The 24,367-nt window shown below is 35.9% G+C and overlaps 1 protein-coding gene across 2 annotated transcripts in view; it reads left to right on the plus strand.

Moving 5' to 3' along the window:
• Positions 1-1,568: 1,568 nt before the first annotated feature.
• Positions 1,569-24,367, plus strand: part of LOC129770253 (adenylate cyclase type 2) — a 177,247-nt gene continuing 154,448 nt past the window's right edge. The window contains exons 1-2 of one of the 2 annotated variants that reach the window (XM_055772963.1): positions 1,569-1,871; positions 2,621-2,882. The gene's annotated coding sequence lies outside the window, so the exon portion shown is untranslated. Of the gene's footprint in view, positions 2,883-24,367 lie in introns of both variants that reach the window. The other variant, XM_055772962.1, reaches the window with a different exon arrangement.

A 24,367-nucleotide genomic window follows, 5' to 3' on the forward strand; every position in this document is an offset into this window, starting at 1 on the left:
GCGATGTGATCCACAGCTATCAATCACTTCTTGATCTTCCTCCCGGGTTTCAGCACTAATGAATTCTAATAAATTATCCAAGTTTGCGTTTCGTTCAAGGATTTCGCGTTTGGGTTGGACCACTCTGTGGGAAATAAAGCTGACATAAAAAGTATGTAACCCACTTCTTGTACACTTAACATAACAGTGTAGGAAAACGCAAAGTTTCCTAAACGCAAGATCTACCGGAAGATGATACGCTTGAGAAAAACGTTGATTGCCAAAGGCCGAGCCGAAGACAAGAGAGACAAGAGAATTTGATTCTCTTGGTTGGATGATGCATTGCATCGAGCTGAGAGATCATTCTGTGTACGATTTTTGGAGTGGAAGGTGCTTCTCGGATCGAAGCTAATAAATTCAAAGATGGCTTCTCAGCTTCGCGAGCCTGGTCACGACACACTCTAAGACAAGACCAGGCTCTGTATCTGACATCACATGAATTTCTTGTGAGTTTCTGAGCTCATGTTGCTGTATTTTCTTCCTACTTTCTGCTTTCGTTGTGACTTTTACTACTGATAAGTCTAACAATATTTCTGAGCATAAAACTCAACAATACTGTAAGAAAGTTCATCTGCTCCAATATAATGTTTACTTGTAACATGTCTTGAATGGCGTTAACGTTCCCTGTGGAACTTTTGCCGTCTCAACTATCAACTAGCGTCATTTATTAATACTTAGTTGAGATTTCTTAAGCCAAATAACACGCCTTGAATGTATTCCGAGGGGCAAGCTCTAGAAAACGCGTGACCACAGTACAAGTCGAAGAAAATTTCTCTGACGAAAAATCCCCCGGCCAAAACGGGAATCGGACCCGAACACCCGGCATGATAATGTGAGACGCTAACCACTCGGCCACGGGTGCATTTTACTTGTAACATATTAAACTTCAAAATAAAATTCTTCTAAATCCAAACACGGTCTTCAATTTTTGTTATGTATTTTTCACAGAAAACAAATACAACAGTGGTCTGTGATCTGTTTTTACAATGAATTCTCATATGTCGGGATACTGCAGACATTGGGAGGGATAAAATGGATTTTCAAGTTTACTAACCAAGCATTGAAAAGAAATTGAAAGCATCACATTAAAAAAAGGCAAGAAAAATTCGCCTCAACATAAACAATTCATTTTTAAAAAATCATTAAAACCGACTAAATTTGTTCGTGTTTCAACATTATTCGAGCTTTGGTTCTTCGCAACTTCAACTTTTTACGAAAATACGTTCAATAGAGGTAAGTATTTAATTAAACGTGCCTTTTTAACACTTTTCATGATCAATGATGATCGCTGCCCTTAGCAAATTCAAGGGCATAGATATAAGTACTCATCAAATTTTCTTAAACTATCTGATCAACAGTGAATTGCAAACAATTCTACTAACTATTATTATACCAACAGAACTCAGCCAGGCGTTACATCCCTTTTGTCTGCTCTGCGCGAATTACATCCTAAACGGTGAAATCCCACCGACGACGCCGCGTGTGAGCCGCTGTGAGGTTTCGGGAGCTTCAGTTCACACTCGCTCGTCTAACCGCTAAGACAATTCTGCGTTCCGCGCTAATTCTCGCTCACCAATCGCGCTGGCAGCCGTTTTATCGTCGCCAAAATCATTGCTCAATATGTGATGTTCGTCGTATTGTGATTGGCAAACACTCAAACGGCGGCACAAATCGCTGCCGTCATCATCGGGTACTGGTCGTTGTTGTCACGTAGCGTCGTTGTCGTCGTCGTGGTCTTCGTAGAGTAATACGCGATGATTGAATACCATCGATTGGCAGATAATTCATAATCTTATTTCGCGGTCAAGTGTGAACCACATACACGTATATAGGTCGGAATGATGCAAGTGATTCTGTCTGTCAACAGAGATTGGAAGCCAAGAGAGTATTACAGCAGTCAGGGACCGTGAACTTGGCGGGATCAGTGAAGCCGGTGGTCACCGACCATTGGTCGAACGTTCTGTTTTGTGTACGCTGAGATAACGATAGTGTGCATTGTCTGTGCGATGGTTTAATTATTTGCAAGATTGTATTTTTGGAGATTAAATTTGCAGCGCCGATAACGACTGTACACACAAGTGGATTCGCCGGGTGTCGGGATTACAAAGAATGCAATGTTTTCAAGAAAAGTTCAATGGTTTTGTTTATAGAATGTATGGGAGTAAATAAATTGCTGGTCAAATGCCAATTAAAAATTTGTATTAGTTCTCGACACCTAAAATATATAATTAGTTTATTACTCACAAACATTACGCGCTTCGTTTCAATTCCAGCAGTGAAAACAATATTCATTACGTAAACGGATCAGTGTTTCTGCTCCCGAACTGATTTTATTGCACTCAACGAGGTGATCTATATTCAGTCACTGTTTGCGATAATCAATCATCTTCGCGCGCCAAAGTCATTCATCATTTGCGGATCCCAAACTTGGCCCCGTTACCTCGGCGCCTCCCAGAGGACCAATGGCGTGTTTAGGCGTAGAATTTGCGTAACCGTCCACGGATGTGAACTGCGCGCTGTGAATCTTCGAATCTGGGAATGGAATGAAGTTCCAATAATAGAGTGTCATGTGTGTCATTAGCTTTGATTATAGGAATCCATTTACATGGATAACGACAGGCAAAGAAGAAAAAAGTTGTGAATTGGTTGCGGTTGAAATGTTGATGTTGTTGTTTTGACAGCGCGATTCGGACAAAAAATTGTTCCAATCCTACGTCAATTGTGTGGTTCTAGTCCTGTGTGATGCTGGAATAGTGGTTGTTCCAATTAGCCACAGTCTGCGGTTGGAAAATTTTGTGATGTGCCAATTATGATACTGCTTTAAAGCTCCTCAATGACAGAGAGTAAGTATGTTTTGCCGATATAAAATTAAATAAATGGAACATGATCCACACGACTCTATGTGACTTACAATTTTATCAGAAATCAAGCGTGTTTGTTTTATTTTCATAACTTCTTTTTCTGTGGATGGTTTGGATTATAAAAACATTGAGCTGTAAAACAGTCATTTATCTCTCTCAACTCCTTACCTTTAACTAATCATTTCAGATGGACGAGCGATTTTTTAGAGTCCGTCCAAACAATGAAACATTGATTACAATACTACCCATACTCTACTAATTTGATAAAATCTTAAAAACGGTTAACCTCGGGATAAAATATTATATATTATTTTAAATGTTGAATAAAATGTAGATGGCATATTTATATTAATTGGCTCAAATGGCAACGATTTCACAAAGTATTGAAATTCCATCAACTTTTGAAAATTCATATCTCCACTTTGATGAGTTCATCAAGGCACCACTATGCGTTAAACTTTATTGAAAAGAAACAATATTCATTCAAAATATATCTCAAATATATGGTTTGAGATAATCAATCCAATAATAAATTAATGCTTTAGAATGTTTGCTGAACAGTGTATTTAAAGTGTTATTTTTCCTAGATAAATTATCGACTCCCCAACAACATCGAAACCCATATTTCTAGATTTCGCATTTGTCATTTATTCATTATGTGCTTTTAGTGCTTGTCGATGAAGATGCAACTCATGCAGCTGCGAGTTTTTATATACTACCGCGGAATCAAGCGCGTTTGAATCGATCGCTCAAAAAGCAAGTGCAGTGAATAAGCAGACCAACAAATGAACGGACACAGTGAAAAGATGGCATTGCAATTCAAACTTCGCCCGCTTGCAATTTGTTGATACGGTGCGGAGCGGATACGCTTTTCCTATTTTATAACACATTTACGAGTCATCCAGCTAGCGACCAGACGGCAACGGCTGCGACTTTCGGCTTGTCTCAAGGTTGGTTTAGTTTAGTTTTTTTTCAATTGGCTTTTTCCCAGGCAAGTGACGAATGAACTGAGATTGTTTAAATCCATCATATTTCAAAACATCGTCATCCTTATATTACACAGAAGAAGGAGAAGAAGAAGAAGAAAAAAATAAGAAGAAAAGAAGAAGACTAAAAAGAAGATAAAATAATATACGAATTGATAAACAAGCGGATTGGATCAAATAATTTCGTAGTCCTACATCAATAATTCGATCGTATCCTGGACACCTTCTATGATTCGTTTAGAAAAGCTAAATGATTTTGCACACGACTTCTTAGAAAAATCATGCAATTCAAATTGGTCATATGATAATAAACATTGTTGTTTTGGGTGGTTGCCACTGTGTGTACTAAAATTTAAAAAAAAAACAACGGTGAGGCTCCGGTCCAAACTGGCGGTTTCTCCCTAATTTATAGGAAATACTCAATGGTTTTGATTTTTTATGTTATTTATGTAAAAAATTCGCAGCTGTCCAAAAATTAAAAACAAATATAATCTTTGGTCCCGTTAATCCTGAAACCACAAAAATACATTTTACAAGTTACAAGTTCATTTACATACCTTTCATTTTCTTGTAATACTTAATTGTATATGAGAAATCGATCCAACAGCTCGAAAGCAACAAATTTTCAAAAATTAATATATTCTACAAAAAAGCGATAGTCACTATACCGATATAATAAAATACTAAAACACCGGAATACCAAAATATCAAAATATTAAAATAGGAAAAAAGTAGAATAGTTAAATAGGAAAATGAGAACATAGAAAAGTATAAAAATGGGGGGAGTAAAATAGGAAAGAAAGGAAAATAAGAAAATAGGAAAATAGGAAAATAGGAAAATAGGAAAATAGGAAAATAGGAAAATAGGAAAATAGGAAAATAGGAAAATAGGAAAATAGGAAAATAGGAAAATAGGAAAATAGGAAAATAGGAAAATAGGAAAATAGGAAAATAGGAAAATAGGAAAATAGGAAAATAGGAAAATAGGAAAATAGGAAAATAGGAAAATAGGAAAATAGGAAAATAGGAAAATAGGAAAATAGGAAAATAGGAAAATAGGAAAATAGGAAAATAGGAAAATAGGAAAATAGGAAAATAGGAAAATAGGAAAATAGGAAAATAGGAAAATAGGAAAATAGGAAAATAGGAAAATAGGAAAATAGGAAAATAGGAAAATAGGAAAATAGGAAAATAGGAAAATAGGAAAATAGGAAAATAGGAAAATAGGAAAATAGGAAAATAGGAAAATAGGAAAATAGGAAAATAGGAAAATAGGAAAATAGGAAAATAGGAAAATAGGAAAATAGGAAAATAGGAAAATAGGAAAATAGGAAAATAGGAAAATAGGAAAATAGGAAAATAGGAAAATAGGAAAATAGGAAAATAGGAAAATAGGAAAATAGGAAAATAGGAAAATAGGAAAATAGGAAAATAGGAAAATAGGAAAATAGGAAAATAGGAAAATAGGAAAATAGGAAAATAGGAAAATAGGAAAATAGGAAAATAGGAAAATAGGAAAATAGGAAAATAGGAAAATAGGAAAATAGGAAAATAGGAAAATAGGAAAATAGGAAAATAGGAAAATAGGAAAATAGGAAAATAGGAAAATAGGAAAATAGGAAAATAGAAAAATAAGAAAATAGGAAAATAGGAAAATAGGAAAATAGGAAAATAGGAAAATAGGAAAATAGGAAAATAGGAAAATAGGAAAATAGGAAAATAGGAAAATAGGAAAATAGGAAAATAGGAAAATAGGAAAATAGGAAAATAGGAAAATAGGAAAATAGGAAAAAAAGAAAATTGGAAAATTGGAAAATTGGAAAATTGGAAAATTGGAAAATTGGAAAATTGGAAAATTGGAAAATTGAAAAATTGGAAAATTGGAAAATAGGAAAATAGGAAAATAGGAAAATTGGAAAATTGGAAAATTGGAAAATTGGAAAATTGGAAAATTGGAAAATTGGAAAATTGGAAAATTGAAAAATTGGAAAATTATAAACTTGGAAAATTGGAAAATTGGAAAATTGGAAAATTGGAAAATTGGAAAATTGGAAAATTGGAAAATTGGAAAATTGGAAAATTGGAAAATTGGAAAATTGGAAAATTGGAAAATTGGAAAATTGGAAAATTGGAAAATTGGAAAATTGGAAAATTGGAAAATTGGAAAATTGGAAAATTGGAAAATTGAAAAATTGGAAAATTGGTTAATTGAAAAATTGAAAAATTGAAAAATTGGAAAATGGAACATTGGAAAATTGGAAAATTGGAAAATTGGAAAAATGGAAAATTGGAAAATTGAAAATTGAAAATTGAAAATTGAAAATTGAAAATTGAAAATTGAAAATTGAAAATTGAATATTGAAAATTGAAAATTGAAATCAATTACCGCGTCATCTCGTCGGACATACAGCGCTAACTCGATTATATACAGTTTTTGAATTGTTTCACTGTATATAATCGAATCCTGTATATAATCGAGTCAAAAAAAAATTTTTTTATTTGTTATTTTTGCGTGTATTTTTTGGTTTTTGACAATAAACAATTCTGATGCTTTCATTTGAAAGATGAGAGAATTTAGTACAGGATATGGTAGTGGAACAACTAAATGAGTGGATTTTATTAACGTTTTGGGAGTGAAAAACTTAAAAGTAAAAATTTTTAATGTGTTATTATTATTTTTATCCTAAAAAATCATTTTAATCTAGATTGTTTCTATCAATTAAATTGAAATTATTTAGCCGCTCTACAATTTGTTCTTTGACGCCCAACTTCTATCTTTATTAATTTGGCTGCAATATAAACAATTCCTGGTGAAAATTCAAGCAAAATCTTTAAAAATCACGATTTTAAGTCACTGTATATGTAATAGACACTTCAACTTCACCTTAACGCTGAAAGGTTTCATTTCTTCTTGAATTAAGCCATATTTGAAATATGAAAAAAAATATTTTTTTCAAACTGTATATAATCGAGTCCAAAATTGTATATGATCGTATCACATATAATCGAGTCTGTATATAATCGAGTCCGACCTGTATACAAATTTCTTAAGTTATTGTCTCATCTACCTCGCAAGTCTGGTCTGCCGATTCCCTTCCTATATACCAAACAAACCGATCCAAATAGCTTTATACACCATCAGCTGTAACTAATTTCCACGCCGCACATGTATGGTCCCTACAGATGCGACACTTGTGAAATCGTCTAACTGGTACCAGGATGGATGCTGCAAATGTATACACATATGGCGAGAGCAGCCAAACGTGTGATTTAATTTCGAAATGAATGATAATTGAAGTGACAGCACAATTTTGCGATCTCTAGTAGCAAACTGGGCGGAGGAAATGATTCGGTGCCATGAGTCCGTGTCAGCTGGTGCTTAGATATAACGAAAATTTTTCGAATAAAAAGCACAAGCAAATTGAATTGGAAAAACGTAATTTAGATTTTGCAAGAATACGGGATCCAATGAGGGATAACAGATAAGCACTTTTGAATTGCACTGATTGACTATTAACATCAATCAGAATTCAATTTGGACAATCCGCTCGATTGTGAATAGCAAGTTAAAACGGAATTCCTAACCAATTGTCACGGGACTATGTTTCGGATATTCGGTTTGGTATGGTTCGATTATAAGATATAGACAAGCGTGTCCAAAACAACGTGTAACCTAGTTCACATTGTTGCTAATCTTTTTCAACGCCTTTTTAAAAACGGAAAGCATTCTCTCCAAATCTAAAAATACACCGAGAAGCGAGCTCTGGATACTTTGGCTCGAGTCACTGCAGAATGCTAAGTAACGTTTGCATGAAACACAACGAATTATTTTGATTTGTGATGGCAGCTGTGCACGGAGAGAACTTAAATATAGCTGGCTCCACACTTTCCTGTCACACGGGCACGGGCAATGAATCAACCCGGACACTAATTCCCGTAGCCATCATATGCTACCCCGAATAATTCATGCTAATCGGTGCTGAAGTGGTCCAGTTAATTGACTCACCAAGCGATTGATTGATTGTTTAATGCACCAATCACCAATGTAGATATTGATGAATTCCATTATCGCGAACGTCATTTGCGTTTCAAAATATGTGAGTGCAAATAAATTTTGCCCGGTCGGTTGGGTGGCTAGGAAGCTGGGCATAATCCGGAAGCATTCAAGTTGAAATCATGTTTCGGTTTGATCAGGTCATCCCAAAAATAGTGCTTTCTAATATTCATTCGACTGAAAACAGTTCAGAAAACAGCAATCATCGACGAATCATTTTGAATATTATTCTCACAATTAAGGTGTTGATTTCAAATCGTACATTGTGAAGGTTACATAACTATTTTCGTGGCAGAGCTACTCTCAGCTTTTCCTTATTTTGATTCACATTGCTTGAGACATTTCTGACAGCCACAGTTTAACAGTCAGTAATGACTGCGACTAAGAATTCGGTATTTCGCGTCAGTGAGAAGTTGGGACGGAGCTATAACTGGTTTTCACTGCAAATTAAGGTTTAATTTGGAAGACTATATGAACATATGAATGACTGAGTTTAACCGAATTATTACACCGACATTTTATCCCATACAAACTCAGGCCTAAAACTGCACAAACCGTCATTTAAAATTCCACTTCTGGGCTGCCTGTTCTTTTTCACCGAATTTATCCAATGAAGTTCTTCCCGAGCTACCATTGGTTACGCAGGACGAGTTTGTTGAAAGAAAAATATGAAACACCAAACCTCCCAACCCCAGTGCATCCTATATTCTGGTAGCACGCGATAGAATACAGCAGATGCACCACAAAGTGGTCCATGTCGATGGCGAAATTGAGTTTTCAGTTCACAAAATGGATTGTTTTTCTACGCGAGTTGTTTCTCTGCGTATGCGACACAGCATGAAACGGTCCTAGCTTCTGACATTTTTGTGTAGGTACTTGCCTCCGCGGGGCCACAACTCGCGTTTGTTAACGAAGCTGTAGTAGCGCAGATACACGAAAAAAAATAAAACGAATGCTTCCTGCGAGGGCTGTATGAATAGGCAATTTCCCGAAATACAAAAATCGTCGTCATATTGAAAAACGATTTGACGGTCAAACGAATCTTGCAACGGGATCACTGCTTTCTGGCATCGAATTGAAATGAATTGTTCATACTAAATAGTTAATAGGAAATCGAGCAATCGTTTTTAATATAGAATCACGTTTAAAAGGAATGTTATGGGGTGTAAAATGAAAATCTATAAATTTAACATGTAGCGAAAAATTACCTACTCGACCGCTTCCCTATAGATCGCAGAGGATAACATTTAATATTACAATAAAACTCATTATACATCCTCCGACGTTAATCTACGCCAAGGGTTCCAAATCAGAAAACAGTTCACTTTTTTTATGAAATAATGTTGACGTTTAGAAATATGTAATAATTAATAATTTTCGCTGCAAACGAATTCTAATCATTTGCATACCAAACGAATAGGAATTTCCCTAAGATTTATTTGATGTGCTATACATGACGACTCCATAGTGTGAATATTGTTTAAGTTCGTAAAAATTGGAAGCATTTCCATTTTTCTATACATGTGAGCTTGAGCTTGAGCTTGGGTAGACTGTACACTTCGTAGTTGCTCTCCGTGATTGACCTGAACCAATCACATTGCACAAAGAACTCACAGAATGACGCTTGGGACTAGCAAATCATTCTCGTTGTGCAATTTACGGTGATTCGAGCTTTAAATGGTCAATAACGACGCCGGCCACGTCCTTACAGTCACCAGGGGAAGGGAAGGAATGTTAGTATGATATTCGCCGCCCGAAGGCCAGAAGGGTCGCCTCTATAGCGTGGTTCCCTAGCGAATATCATGGGAGGGATAATTGTTAGTGGGAAGAGGTATGAATCAGGATTCACTGTGGTAAGTGATGTGATTATGTATACCTAAATTATTGACCGCTTGACGAAACGAAAATCAGAAAATCCTATAAAACATAACACGCGGGAGATATTATCTTTAAGTATCTTGAGAAAGAAAACCTGTGGTATTAAGTGGACCGGCTATATATTCTATTATTCACCGCACGCATTTTCATCGAAGTCCAATCGCGATAGTGGAGAGTTAACTTTGGGAAACCTGAGAAGGTAACCGAGAGAATTCCGGTAATCGTCGGGCGTACTGTTATAGCACTTCGTTATAGAGACATATTGTGAAAACACGCACCTTTGTGAAGGCATTCCGAAATATGTGAAAAAATTATAGACCACCTAAAACTGTGTGGAAAACAAGTAGAAGTAAAAAATCTCCTGGCATCCATGAATACCACAGAATATCAAACCCACGTACACATAAACAGCTATGGAGGAGAAACAAACTATAAACAAAACACACAGACCTATTTTGCATTCCTAAAAATAATGCTACCATCCGTTTGATGTACCGTCGATGGGGGCGAGACCAGGCCAAAACGGAGAAAGCCACTACTAACAATATCCCCAAATACCGCGAATACTTCCGAAAGCTGCGAACCGCCTAGTAGGAGACATATCGTCAACACTCCCAACGCACAGCACTCAACTGCAGTACAAATAGTTACCGTTGAATAACTCACCAAAGTTTGATGTATTTACACATCAAACCCTGATGAATCACCAAACAACAAGCACCCGCACCACAGCTAAGCTCTATGCATCGAAAGTAGTGAAAACATGTCTCCCACCAAACGGCTCACAGCCCTCAAAAATACCCGCAATACCCGCCAAGACAATACCAACAGCAACCTCATTCGTTCCGGCCAAATCCCACCCCCATCGACGGTATGTGAGAATGAGGGGAAAATTAATAAACTTAACTGACGACGCCGCCGCCCGATCGGCTCAGCCTTGCAAGCAACTCCCTGTACGGCAGTACTACCGCTCCGCTCTCGTTATTTCCAAATAACACTCGAAGTATCTCACAGCTCTCTCCAAAATGAACAGTTTCTTCACACATACACACGCATCTAAGAGAAGAACGTCACAGGAACGGGGCAAGCCCGGGTGTTATATAAAAATGTTAAAGAGGATTGAAAAGAAATGAAGAACTTAGCTCTCGATGTGACCATTGTATAACGCCTGCAAATTCTGCCTCGGTGATACATTCACTGCGATATATGCACACACACACAACCTGAACTAAACATGAGGAAAAAAAACGCAACAATTCTGAGCCTATTCGATGAATTCAAGTAACATAAAATTAACACCATCATATCTTGAATTTTCTAAAAAAAAATCATCCGACTACAATTGAACATCGATTTTTAACGTAACTAACACAGAAACTCAATCGACATATTGTGATTTTCCCGCACGGCGGATAAAACCGAAACACGCGTTGACATGATTTTGCACGACGAAAAAAACAAACGCGGAGCGAACTAAAATACGTCTACACTCGAAGACTGCCCGCTCGGGACTCTCCATTTCCATTTTTCTATACATGTGTTCTGTTTACTCGCTGGAACGCTACGTGAGATCTTATTTCTCATAGTGGACACTCAAGTTGCAACCCTATTGACACGAAGGACGACATTTACGCTAATCTGAAGCATATTGGAGTGATTTAGTTGCAGCTGGAGCTCACCAAAAAGTCGGCCAATTGTTGAAAGCCAATCATATTAACAAACAGAGCTATTTTTAAAGAGTGTAATATCGAAGTGTGTGTATATTGTCGTTTCAAGTGCTTTTCATTTAGGTGTGATACAAACACAACATTAATTCTCTAATTATTCCACTCTGAAATAATGTCCGATGTTATATCAAGCAAATTGACTGAAACAATTTCATAGTCCCACGTCAACAATGCGGTCGATCCCTCATCACAACCTTGATAAGAATTTGTTTTGAACGGCTTAAAAATGCGAAGCATTATCTCATCAAATTCCCACGTGCTTAGTCCAATGCACAATGGTTCAGGATTTGCATTTAAGTGAAAATTAGCATTTAGAGCTCGACAGTTTTTCTCTAGACAAAAACTGTTTTCGACAAAGTTGTTACATATGATAGAGCGCTCATTTTCATGTTGCCTAAAATAGGGTGACCAAAATTTTCGATGAAATAAAAATTCTAATTTTCTTATCTCTATAGATAGAGGTAAACATAGTTCGACAATGTTGTAGTCCCAGTTATTTGAGACATCTTTGAAGAACAAATTTTCTTCCTATCTCTTGAAATAACCGATATAGCGCCTTTTTCCTAAGTTGCGTTGGGGTCACTATTAAAAAACCAGTTTATATTTATAAAACTTTTATATTTCAAATTCTACATACAAACTGTCTTCGATGAAAATACTGAAAATACTGATACAAACATTTTGTGATGCAGAACTTGTCAATATCTCAACTTCGCTCGAAGTTATTGATATTTCTTCTCAAAAAACACGCTTTCTTCAATTGCTTGCCATCATTTTTGGGGCAAACATAAAAAATATTTGTTGGCGAAATTTGAAATAAAAAATTTCACTCTATATAATAAGTGATTTTCAATTATATGTTATTTTTTTTGTATTTAAGTAAATTAGAATTGAAATCATGAATTTTTGGTTGAAAACCCATCAATAACTTTGAGCAGGATTGAGATATTGACAAATTCTGCACCGCAAAATGTTGGTATTGATTAGCTCTAAAAGTCGCACGAAAACAATTTTAATGAAGAATTATAAATATAAAAGTTAGAGTTAAATAGCCGGTTTTTTTGTGGTTACCCAAATGCAGCTTAGATAAAAATCAACTTTGTGGAAGATATTTATTTTTTTAGACAAAAACTGTCTTAGACAAAGTTGTTACACATGATAGAGCGCTCATTTTTATGTTATCAAAAATAGGGTAATCAAAATTGTCGATGAAATAAAAAATCTAACTTTCTTATCTTTATAGAAAGAGATAAACATAGTTCGACAATATTGTAGCCTCAATTATTTTAATCAACTTTTTAGAACGAAACTTTTTTCTATCTTTTAAAATAATCGATTTAGCGCTTTTTTCCTAAGTTGCATTAGGGTGACCATGAAAAACTGTTTTTTTTGCTCTTTCAAATTCTACATCAAAGCTGTCGTACGACTTTTAGAGCTTATCAATACCAACATTTTGCGATGCAGAACATGTCAATATCTTAATCCTACTCAAAGTTATTGATGGTTTTTCACCCAAAAACTCATGATTTCAATTTTAATTTACTCAAACACGTAAAATAACATAGTTTTGAAAATCACACATTATGTAGAGTGAACTCTGTTCTTTCACATGCCGCCAATAAACTTTGTTTATGTTCGCCCCAGAAAGAATGACAAACAATTGCGGAGAGCGTAGTTTTGAGAAGAAATATCAATAACTTTGAGTGAAGTTGGGATATTGACAAGTTCCGCATCACAAAATGTTTGTATCAGTATTTTCAGTATTTTCATCGAAGACAGTTTGTATGTAGAATTTGAAATATAAAAGTTAGAGCAAAAAAAAAAACAGTTTTTTAATGGTGACTCCAACGCAACTTAGAAAAAAGGCGCTATATCGGTTATTTCAAGAGATAGAAAAAAAACTTTGTTCTAAGAAGATGTCTCAAATAACTGGGACTACAACATTGTCGAACTATGTTCACCTTTATCTATAGAGATAAGAAAGTTAGATTTTTTACTTCATCGAAAATGTTGGTCACCCTATTTTAGGTTACATAAAAATGAGCGCTATATCATATGTAACAACTTTGTCGAAGATAGTTTTGCCTAGAGAATAACTGTCGAGCCCTATGTTCTAATTTCCACTTAAATGCATCTCCTTAACCATTGTGCATTGACACAAGTAATTAAGTTTGAGTTTTTAGAAAACCGAAAAAAATGGTTTTTTGTCAAAAATCCACTTAAGACGGAAAAAAAGACCGAGTGCCAAAAAGTTTCAAGACATTCTCAATTGTAAGACATTTGGCATCAATTATTTTCAGATCCCGATTTCATGTACTCCTTCCTTGGATGAGTTTTCGGGTTTCAAAAAACTTTCAAATTTTGATATCTGCGACACTAGAATATGAATAAATAAATATAATAAAAAAATATGACGCCTTTGGTCCCGAGACCATGAAAACCGTAAAAACAAATACAATCAATAATTATGAAAACAAAATCCATTTGTTTTGCAAGTCTAGTATTTTTTCAAAGAAGAATAGTTCATGGCCCTTAATTTGATATGTCGAATTTGTCGAATATGTCATCAGAATCGTTGCGGTAGTTCCAAAGTTATTAATTTTTGTAAAAAGTAATTTTTGGAAAAAAGAGGAAAAAATTTATTGTTCGGACCACCGTAAAATGGAAATGGTTACCCTAATGAAAAAATAAGGAAAAATACGGGTCTAATGTTTTGCGAAAAAGAACAAAATTACCACTTTTCACGAAAATCTGATAACCACTCTATCGGTTTGACATGGAATGGCTGTATAGATATGGAATAATGGTGGGACAAACATATAATCGCTGTATCTGAGTTGATTTTGATCTAAATTCTTCTAATAGTAATTTTGAAGGTTACAGGCGAATGAATTTTATAACTCAAAAACTTTTTTTCGTTGCAACCCACAAAAAAAAAGAATGATTCGATTCATTTTCAAATAATATCCAAAGTGATAAATAATCGAATTGAATTAAATTATTTCGTAGAACTATTTTAGCAATGCGGTCGCTTTGTGGAAATCCCCCTCAATATTTTTTGGCATCTATATGATGTGCTCAGAGTATGTAGGAAAAAAAGCGGGCGGACTGTAGAATTAATGCACGAATACTGGGAGAACACACTCACCGGAGAAACGGTTTCTTCTCTTCGCTGGTGGGCATGAAGTGAATAGATTGATGGAATCTCTCATTCATACAAGCTGTTTCTCTGAGCTTTATAGTCTCTGAGAGAAACAGCTTATAAGCATATTATACTTTTGCTGGGCCATTTAAAACCGTATGATTGGAAACTATAGTATTTGGGCGACTTACAAAATAAAATTCATAGTACTTTTGTTATTCAGTATCAGAAATACAGAAACAATACACATAATACACTAAAATACACAAACTGAGGGTTAACTAATCTACAAACTGACGTAGGTGTTACCTCAATTTTTAAGAGCACGGTCAAGATAAATCCATTCTCGCTTAGAAGGTGCGTATTACACACTTCTCCTATATATGATGCATACATCCGGGGATCATTATTAAGTTCAGATGAGCAATGGTGAGCAGCTTATGTGCTAAATCCAACATAAGACGCATGGTGTTGGTGTCGATATTTTTGATTAATCCTACTCACTCGAATGTGTGAAAAGAAGTATTTGCAGCCATGCGATTCGGAAAAAAATATCGCATACTTTCTCTTGCAGGGAAATTGACACAGTTCTTGGAAATACTTTCGTACGCTTTTGCTCTGGCAAAAACAAAGTTTCCCGAATAAATAACCACGGCACAATAATGAACTTCCAGTTCGGAAAACAAAACGCCACACAAAGTAATACAAAACTAGCCAAAGCTGTCACGCAGTCCATTATCGACACGTGTCCCAGTAACCAATAACATATCGATAAGACATAGAATGTCAGCAAACGCGAGTCGAATACCCGAGTCTCCGGCGCTCATGAATGATTCACACCTTCCGGACTTCCGACAGCGAAATATATCATAATCTTCATAAATATTCATTGTGTAGAAAAGATGCCACCCAGTGTAACATGTGTCATTTTCCCATGCGGGTGTTCGTTATTAAATTCGCAAAGCCTTATCGATGCGTCTAGTTTTGTTTACGTTTCCTTCGCTGAGATCCAGCTGAGGCTGTGAAGAAATCGGGCCAAGTGCGAGTACCAAGAGGAATACTAACAATTTGAATTTTCATTTCAAAAACACTTTTTTTTCGATCCTTCGCTTTTGCAAATTTAATGTAGCTTTGCTCGAAACATCGTTTGTAAATCAACGGAGGGCTAGGTCATATACAGCTTATCTATAAATACAAAATCGTTCACGATGAGATCCGGCCATTAGCATCAATCGCTGACACAGTGCAAATCGAGCGAGAAATTGAACTGCTGTTGGATAGATTAAGCGGAGATACATTTTAAAGTCGAAGACATCACAAACGTTAAATGTTTTTCATCATGACTAGTAATAAAATCATTCGCATGGGTGTCGTTTGTACCAGTGAGAGTCACGTTCCCCACAAACGCAAAGGAAATTTAATAAAGGGTGAAATTATTCATGACAAGAAAAAGTTTTCCGCACTTCGCGTCATTCTCGTCGGCATTGAGATATGTTTTTTTTTTTCTCCTGGCTGCGCCTTTTCTCCGAAGTCTCGCAACATTGAGACAATTGTGCAGGCGGCGGTGTTAAAGTGGAATGATAAAATTTTCAAGCATAACGTTCACTCTACGCCGAAAAGAATGTTATGGAAAATTTAAGCTTTTGTCTGGAAAAATCCGAACAAAGGTTTACCGGAATTAAAGAGTTCAAAAACATCGAATGTACAATGTCCGTGCTCATTGAGGGTGAAGGAATCAAAAATTCTATCGGCTACTTGCAATATAAATATTGACACAATATTGCCGAACACATGTATTAAAGTGTTTTCAGCTGGATTAAACATTTTACTCGCAGCTAACTGATCCATTCATAAACTGCGTCAGAAACTCATTTGTTCGCGGTCAAATGTTTACAGGTTCCTCATCGAGGAGAAATGTTTATTTTTTCATTATATTATTTACTCGTATTTATCTACTTTGTTGAAATTGGATCACTAGAATACTTCAGCCAAGAAGCTGCAGTGTGTAGCATTTTTATGGACATCTACCGACAATTACAACTTTTTGTCACTTAATTTTTATTTAATATGTTCGTTCGCTAGTGTTTCTGAAATCTGATCTGACGAAAATTAGACGATTGATTCAAATGATCGAGTTAACACTTCAATACAGCAATTGCATGCCTAACCAAGTTATCGGTAGTAATTTTCTGATTTTCATGAAAAGTGGTAGTTTTGTTCCTTATCATAAAATATTAGACACGTTTTCCTTTATTTTTTCATTAAGGTGCCTATTTCCATTTTAGGGTGGCCCGAAAAATCATTTTCCCTTTTTTACAAAAATGACTTTTTATAATCTCATAATTGTCGAGCTACCAGACCGATTGAGTTGATTGACATAACAAATTAAAGCCACTGTATTTTTTGAAAATATATTACACTTGCGATTTTGTTTTTGTAATTATTTTTTTATCCCATTTGATTATTTGAGGCTCTTCAGCAGTCAACTGTAACAGAGTCGAATTTTAATCGTGTAAATGTCACATGTTTATCATATCTATAAATAGAACATTACGCTGTTGCCATTTTTCGGCGTAAGAGTATTCCTTCTATACCATTACATATGGTACATTTACAGAGTAGCCATTCAGGCGTAAGAGTATTCCTTCTGTTCTTCCATTTTCAAGTTAGACCACCGGACAGCGGAGACAGTTGATATGATCAATGTTGAGTTATCAATAGAACAGCAACCCGAAGTTTCATGCAGAGCAGAGAAGTTGTATGGATGAATCGATCTTATTTCGACCGTGGATCGATCTCCATCGCTGATGATTGTTGCGTGGACGTAGTTATTCTGTAACAACCCAAATATGGTCAATGAGGGCCATGAGTTTTGAACACACGATCGATCGCTTACTAAGCGAACGAGCAACCAATGTGGCTACGAAGACCCCCATTTTGTAATTATTGATTGAATTAGTTTTTTTTTTACAGTTTACTTGGTTAAAGATGGAGGGCGCTATGTTGACATAGGACTATGTCTATGTCTATACAGGGGTGTCACTCCACGAAGAATGTAACGATTCGTTAAGAGTTTTCAGTTCTCAAAATCATTATCGCGACATATTATGTGTTCATTAGACAGTAAATTTATCCAGCATTTTTTTGCTTGTAACAGTAACAGAAAATATAGCAAAAAAGTTAAACAATTTGACGATTGAAATGGGTATGTTTTTTCGATTGCACTAACTAATAGCTTGAGTTGTCGCGATCTTAATATATGTGTGTCTTCCTTAGAAGCATGCTTCACTTCCTCGAATGCACTTGCCCATTCTCCTTTCCCTTTCCTATACATAAGCAGAACTAAGCATCCAATGAGATCAGTACATTACAGCAGCTACACGATCCTTCCCAAGAGAGCTCTCATGGCCATAGGATACTCAATATACACCACCTGGCTATATGGTTATTACAACCCTCTACAAACAATGTTGGCAACGAACGCACGTGGCAACGAAAAAAAATAATTTTGAAAAAATGCTATTTTTTATCTATAATATATTTTTGTAGTCTCAACTTCATTTAACTAAGGCTTATATTTTAAGATCTACAAACTATTTAGACCTGTGTTTAAAAATGATAAATGATGACTACTTGTCTGAATAATAGAATAAATAGTAGAAAAGGGTAGTAATTGCTTTAATGGTATTTTTGTGTACATTTTTGAACAGAATGTGATTCCGGATTCTACCACGTTACGTCATCTAACCCGCTCATACAGGAAACAGTTTTTTCAGTGCTTCCATTCGATGTATCAAAAGAGAAAATATTACAGACTTTGAACATCGAATAAACTCAATTCAAGTACAATTACTACTCACGATTACAGTCTTATGTCAAGATTCCATCTGTGCCCCTAGGCTCAGACCCATCAACTTTTTTTTAATTTTTTCTTTTTGAGAGCTGAGGTGTTTTACATAACAAATCAAAGAGGTTGTTTTCGTTTTCAAGCAATGATTTTTCAAAGTTAATTCATTTTTCTCCTTTTATCCAAAAATATCAAAATATCATATTGATGCCAATAAGTTAGTCTTTGTATTTGCGAAAAAAAATGCGATTGAGAATCAATGCGAATAAATTGGATTTTAGTCGCATAGGAATATTGAACGAAGACTAAAAAAAACTTTGAAAATAATAACTCAAAAAAAACATTTCTCTCATTAAGTAAAAAATCCTCAGCTCTCAAGAAAAAATATAAAAAATATAGCGCCCTCTATCTTTATCATACAAACAGTCTCAGCGATCAACGTTTTTCTAACCAACCGACACGGGGCTCAACGTGTTAGGTGACGGTGCATCAACTGGAGTAAATTTGTAAGGCATCAGTACATTCTGCTCTGTCGAAGACAATGCTTCCAAAATAATGATAAAATTGTAAAATCGAACGTTTTTTTTTGTGTGGGGTTCAAATAATCACACTTGCAAGAATAGAACAGTAGTAAACGCAATCAATACAATGGAGGCCCTTGAATCTACACTCCGTCTCATCACACGCCGCGTAGAATCAGGCCATATACAGGGTGAGCCATTTAAAGCGGAAGGATTTGTTTTTGCAATAGCAAAGTAAAGAAGTGGAATTTTAATTTTTTTTTTGAAATTCATTTATTTTGGTCCAAGGAGATTTGTTCTAACTACTTTTTGATTATGATATCTCGTAAATAACCGCCTCTGGCCTTGACCGCAAAATGTGCCCTTTTTTCGGCATTTTCCATCACTTTGCCCAATGTTTCGGCAGATATGGCAGCAATTTCTTGTCGGATATTGTCTTTCAGCGCAGCCAGGGTCCTTGGTTTACCAGTGTATACCTTTATCGGCATAAATGCCACACCACACAGTAACTTTTTGGTCGTAAAGAGGTTGCGTTTCGATGAATTGAGGGTTTTCAGTAGCATAAAACCGACAATTTTGTTTATTCACTTCTCCATTCAAGTTGAAATGCGCCTCATCAGACATTATGATTTTTTGCCAAAAGCCACGTTCATTTTTGGCCATTTTGATGGTCCATTTCGCAAAATCAAATCGACGTGGTAAGTCAGATGGGTTAAGTTGTTGAGCCATTTGAATTTTATACGGAAACATTTTCAAATCAACACGAATTATGCGTCGGATAGTGGTTCGAGCGATGCCTAACTCTTGCGAACGATGGCGACCTGATGTCGATGGAGTCTCTGCAACACTGGCTCGAACGGCATCAATATTCTCGTCGAAACGTCTTGGTCGTTGTCTGGACAGATTACTGGCATTACCAACACTACCAGACGATATAAATTTGGCATATAATCGACGTATAGTGTTGTCTCCAGGCGATGTTTTAACTTTATTTTTATTTTTCCACGCACGTTTAGTTAACACAATTGAGAAGTTATTTTGAATGTACAGCTGAACAATTTCAGCGCGTTGTTTAGGTGTGTATTGTTCCATGGTTAAAATTGTACTGAAATGACGCTTCCAACGCGGTATGACATTTGTTAATCTGACATCTCTGTCAAAAGTTATGGGGTTGCCAGATGCTTCCACTTTAAATGGCCACCCTGTATGTCCAAATGGCTTAACATTCTCTTCTGTCCGTCCATGTTTGTACGAGTCATTCATATCTGTATCTTAAATGTGTATTAAAGGAGTGTAAATTGTCCAATAAAATAACGATAAAGTATTACTCCGATAGTCAATAGTGTATGGTTTATGGTTACAAATAATTTATAAAAGTACTACACCGGAACAAGGAAAATAACATAAAATTGGTTGTTGGCTTGGCATATCACTATCAGTGAACGACGTTGTGTATTGTTCTTTTTTCTGCTGAACCGCTGAATGCTGTTGTTGATGTTGCTGTTTAGCTGCATGGATTAAACGGATAAAATCACTGGAAGTTAAGGTATTTTTAGGTTTGATTTTGCAGTTTCTGTGGCTCAAATAGGCACACATTTCTGGTTCTGTTTATTTTGCGCGTATCAAATTCTTGTTGTTTACGGTTTGTATCGACAGATCTTGTGAAAATAGAAGTGAACGGGCGTCATACACAATCAAGCCGTTAGTTCGGTCTTGGTGTATAGGTGCTGAAGTAGCTTTCCAACAGCTCACTGTGACACATATTGTTTTGGTACTAGCTTAATGAACAGATTTAGTGAAAATAGAAGCGAACAGGCGTCGTACACATCTAAGTCGTTGGTATGGTCTTGGTATATGGGTGCTGAAGTAGTTCTTTACTAGTAACCCATTGTGTGGTTTCTGTAGACTCCTAGGGCGAAAAAATAGTGTGCAAAATTGTATGCAAATTTTGAGTAGTTCTGGTTTGATGCATCAGTTTTTGGCCGGTTTTGAGTGAAACTGCGCCCTGCAAACTCAAACATACCATAAATAGAAAAAAATATAATATTAAACAGTGATTTCAGTTTCAGCAAGTTGGCGGCAGTAAACAACAACAAAATATATATATATATATATATATATATATATATATATATATATATATATATATATATATATATATATATATATATATATATATGCACTTTTCTACCCAAATCATAGTATATCTTCTATTATTTCATGCATCAATGACGATTTGCAGATACTCACGAGATATTTTGACACAAATTTGCTTTCACTAAATCTATCGAAGGAAGACCAAATACATGGTGTTCCATTCTCCGTGGAAGAAAATTCCTTTGCATGACAGCCCATCACTTGGGTCTGTAGTTATCGAAAAAGTACCCAGCTTCAAATATTTAGGATTGGTGTTGGATACCACGCTTTCATGGGGAAATCAAATAGATTTTGTACGAAGGAAGGTTGCATCTTTATGTGGTATCATGTATCATGTTAGTAAATTTGTGTCTCGAAATGCCCTTTTGACTTTCTATCATGGTTGTATTCATTTCCCATTTGCAGTATTTAATAATCGTTTGGGGTCATGCTTGTAAATCCAAGCTTCAAAATTTTGAAGTATTACAAAACAGATTCTTAAAAAAAAATTTTAAGTTGCCGCAGTTATATTCCTCCTTTCAACTGTATACAAACGCGTCGCACAGAATTCTCCCTTTACATTGTCTTTGCAAGTTGCAGTCTTACTTGTTTGTATACGACGTGATTAAAAATCAGAATATGCTTTGTAACCTCATTCTACCGACCACAACTCATGAGCACAATACTTGGTATGCTCATAATCTAATGCGTTCGAGAACCTTCACTTGTTTTTTACAAAATGACGGTCATCTGAATATTTTTTTTTTAAATAGTAAAATTCAAAAAATATATATATTTTATTATTATTATTTTATTATTCATGCGATAGAGAGATGCAGATTGTATCCATATAAATTCGACATAAATCGGTTCAGCGGAACTTGAGATATCGCCAGTTTGACAAAACTAGTTTCGAGAACAACGCGTTTGAACTTAATTGCCGTACTAGATTAGGTATCGCATCACTAAAATGACTATAACTACACAGAAAATCAATTTTTAGCACATGTTTTGGCATCCCAATTTATTAATGAGTTAAAAAAAAACAAAAAAAGTACTACTCTTCCATACTGGTATAGCATTTGTATTATATTAGGCTTTCAAAAAAGGCCTGCGGTATTTTTTTGAATTTTCATTTGTTCATAAAATTAGTTACAATCATCTGTTTTAAGTCAAATATGCGCCGTTTTGTTCGATGACTTGTTCCTAACGAGATGCCAACTTCATAATACCCCTGTTATAGACACTCGCTTCCTTATTGGCAAAAAACTCGGATAGCCAATTTTCACAGGCCTTTTTTGTGGCTAACTTCTGACTACCTAGCTCGTTCGCCATGGACAAAAACAGGTGGTAGTCACTTGGTGCAAGGTCCGGACTATACGGCGGATGCAAAAGAACCTCCCATCCGAGCTCCCGGAGCTTCTGGCGCGTCACCAAAGAAGTGTGTGGCCTGGCGTTGTCCTGATGGAAGACAATGCGGCCTCTGTTTATCAAAGATGGCCTCTTCTTCATGAGTATTACCTTCAAGCGGTCCAGTTGTTGGCAGTACAGGTCCGAATTGATCGTTTGGCCATAGGGAAGCAGCTCATAATAGATTATTCCTTGACAATCCCACCAAACACACAGCAGAACCTTCTTGGCCGTTAATGAGGGCTTGGCCACCGTCTGAGCCGCTTCAGCGAGCTTCGACCACGACCGTTTGCGCTTCACGTTGTCGTAAGTGACCCACTTTTCATCGCCAGTCACCATCCGCTTCAGAAACGGGTCGATTTAGTTGCGATTCAGCAGCGATTCACATGCGTCGATACGGTCAAAGATGTTTTTTTGCGTCAACGTGTGTGGCACCCATACATCGAGCTTCTTTGTGAATCCAAGCTTCTTCAAATGGTTAATAACGGTTTGATGACTTATCCCCAGCTCTTGGCCGATGCTGCGGCTGCTACTATGCCAGTTTTTCTCGGCTAATTCAGCGATTTTTTCGCAATTTTCGACGACAGGCCTTCCGGAGCGTGGCGCATCTTCGACGACCTCTACACCAGAACGAAAACGTTGAAACCATCGTTGTGCGGTGGAAATGGAAACTGTATCGGGTCCATAAACTGCACAAATTTTATTGGCAGCTTGAGATGCATTTTTGCCTTTGTCATAGTAGTACTGTAAAATATGTCGGATTTTCTCTTTATTTTGCTCCATATTTGCGACACTATAACTCACGAACGACTTAACCAAACAAAACACTGTCAAGGACTATATTATAGCGCGCAAAAATACCTTTCCAACAAGCTATAGTATGACTCGATACAATGAATACAACTAGAACTACGCGCTTACAACGACACCTCGCGGAAATACCGCAGGACTTTTTTGACAGCCTAATATAATGCAATATAATATAAGAGCAATATGAGTGAGCGAAATAACAGACACATTGCAAAAAAGCACGCTTTATGGTGTAATATCATCACGCATGTATGCAACAACATTAGTGACTATGTGGATAGCGTGATCGTGTAAAACAGCCTTGCACTCCAGCCGGCCTTGGTTCGATCCCAGTTGACATCGTTTGGACTTTTTTCTTTGGTACAATCCTAGTCTGAGAGAAAAAGATGTCTGCTTCCATACATAGAAACATTTTAAAACGTTTGAAAAAAGTTCTTTCATTCGTTCACTTCACCCTTCAGCCCACGAAAAAGCGTTTTTGTTTTCTGCTGAAGGTGAAATGTTTCGCTAGTTTGGATGTAGGTAAATAATTATATTTTGAGAAGTCGTTTCTAGGGTATATTCTTGATTGCCTAAACTTCAGAAATATGGACAAATAAATTTTTGATTATTGATTTACATTACGATTTGTTTGTATCACTGGTTCATACAAAACCCATATTATATGACATTGGCATGTGTTATTGTTGTCAAATTGAATATTTCCAGATCTGGTAAAAGTTATATACAAACAACTTTTGACCTTCATTCCATACTTTATCCGCAATTTGGGCCCCGCAGGAAACTCAACCGGATCGCGTTGGGCGACGAATATGTTAAAAAGATATTTCAGCGGCACTTCGAATGTTTATTCAAGCTCTAAACAAATAAAAAAAAATTGTTATGCATTCATTGTTTTATTATTTGTTTATAAATATTATAGAAATCGATCATTCCACGACAAACCGATATAGTGG

Source organism: Toxorhynchites rutilus, chromosome 2, assembly GCF_029784135.1.
Source record: "Toxorhynchites rutilus septentrionalis strain SRP chromosome 2, ASM2978413v1, whole genome shotgun sequence".
Classification (NCBI taxonomy): domain Eukaryota; kingdom Metazoa; phylum Arthropoda; class Insecta; order Diptera; family Culicidae; genus Toxorhynchites; species Toxorhynchites rutilus.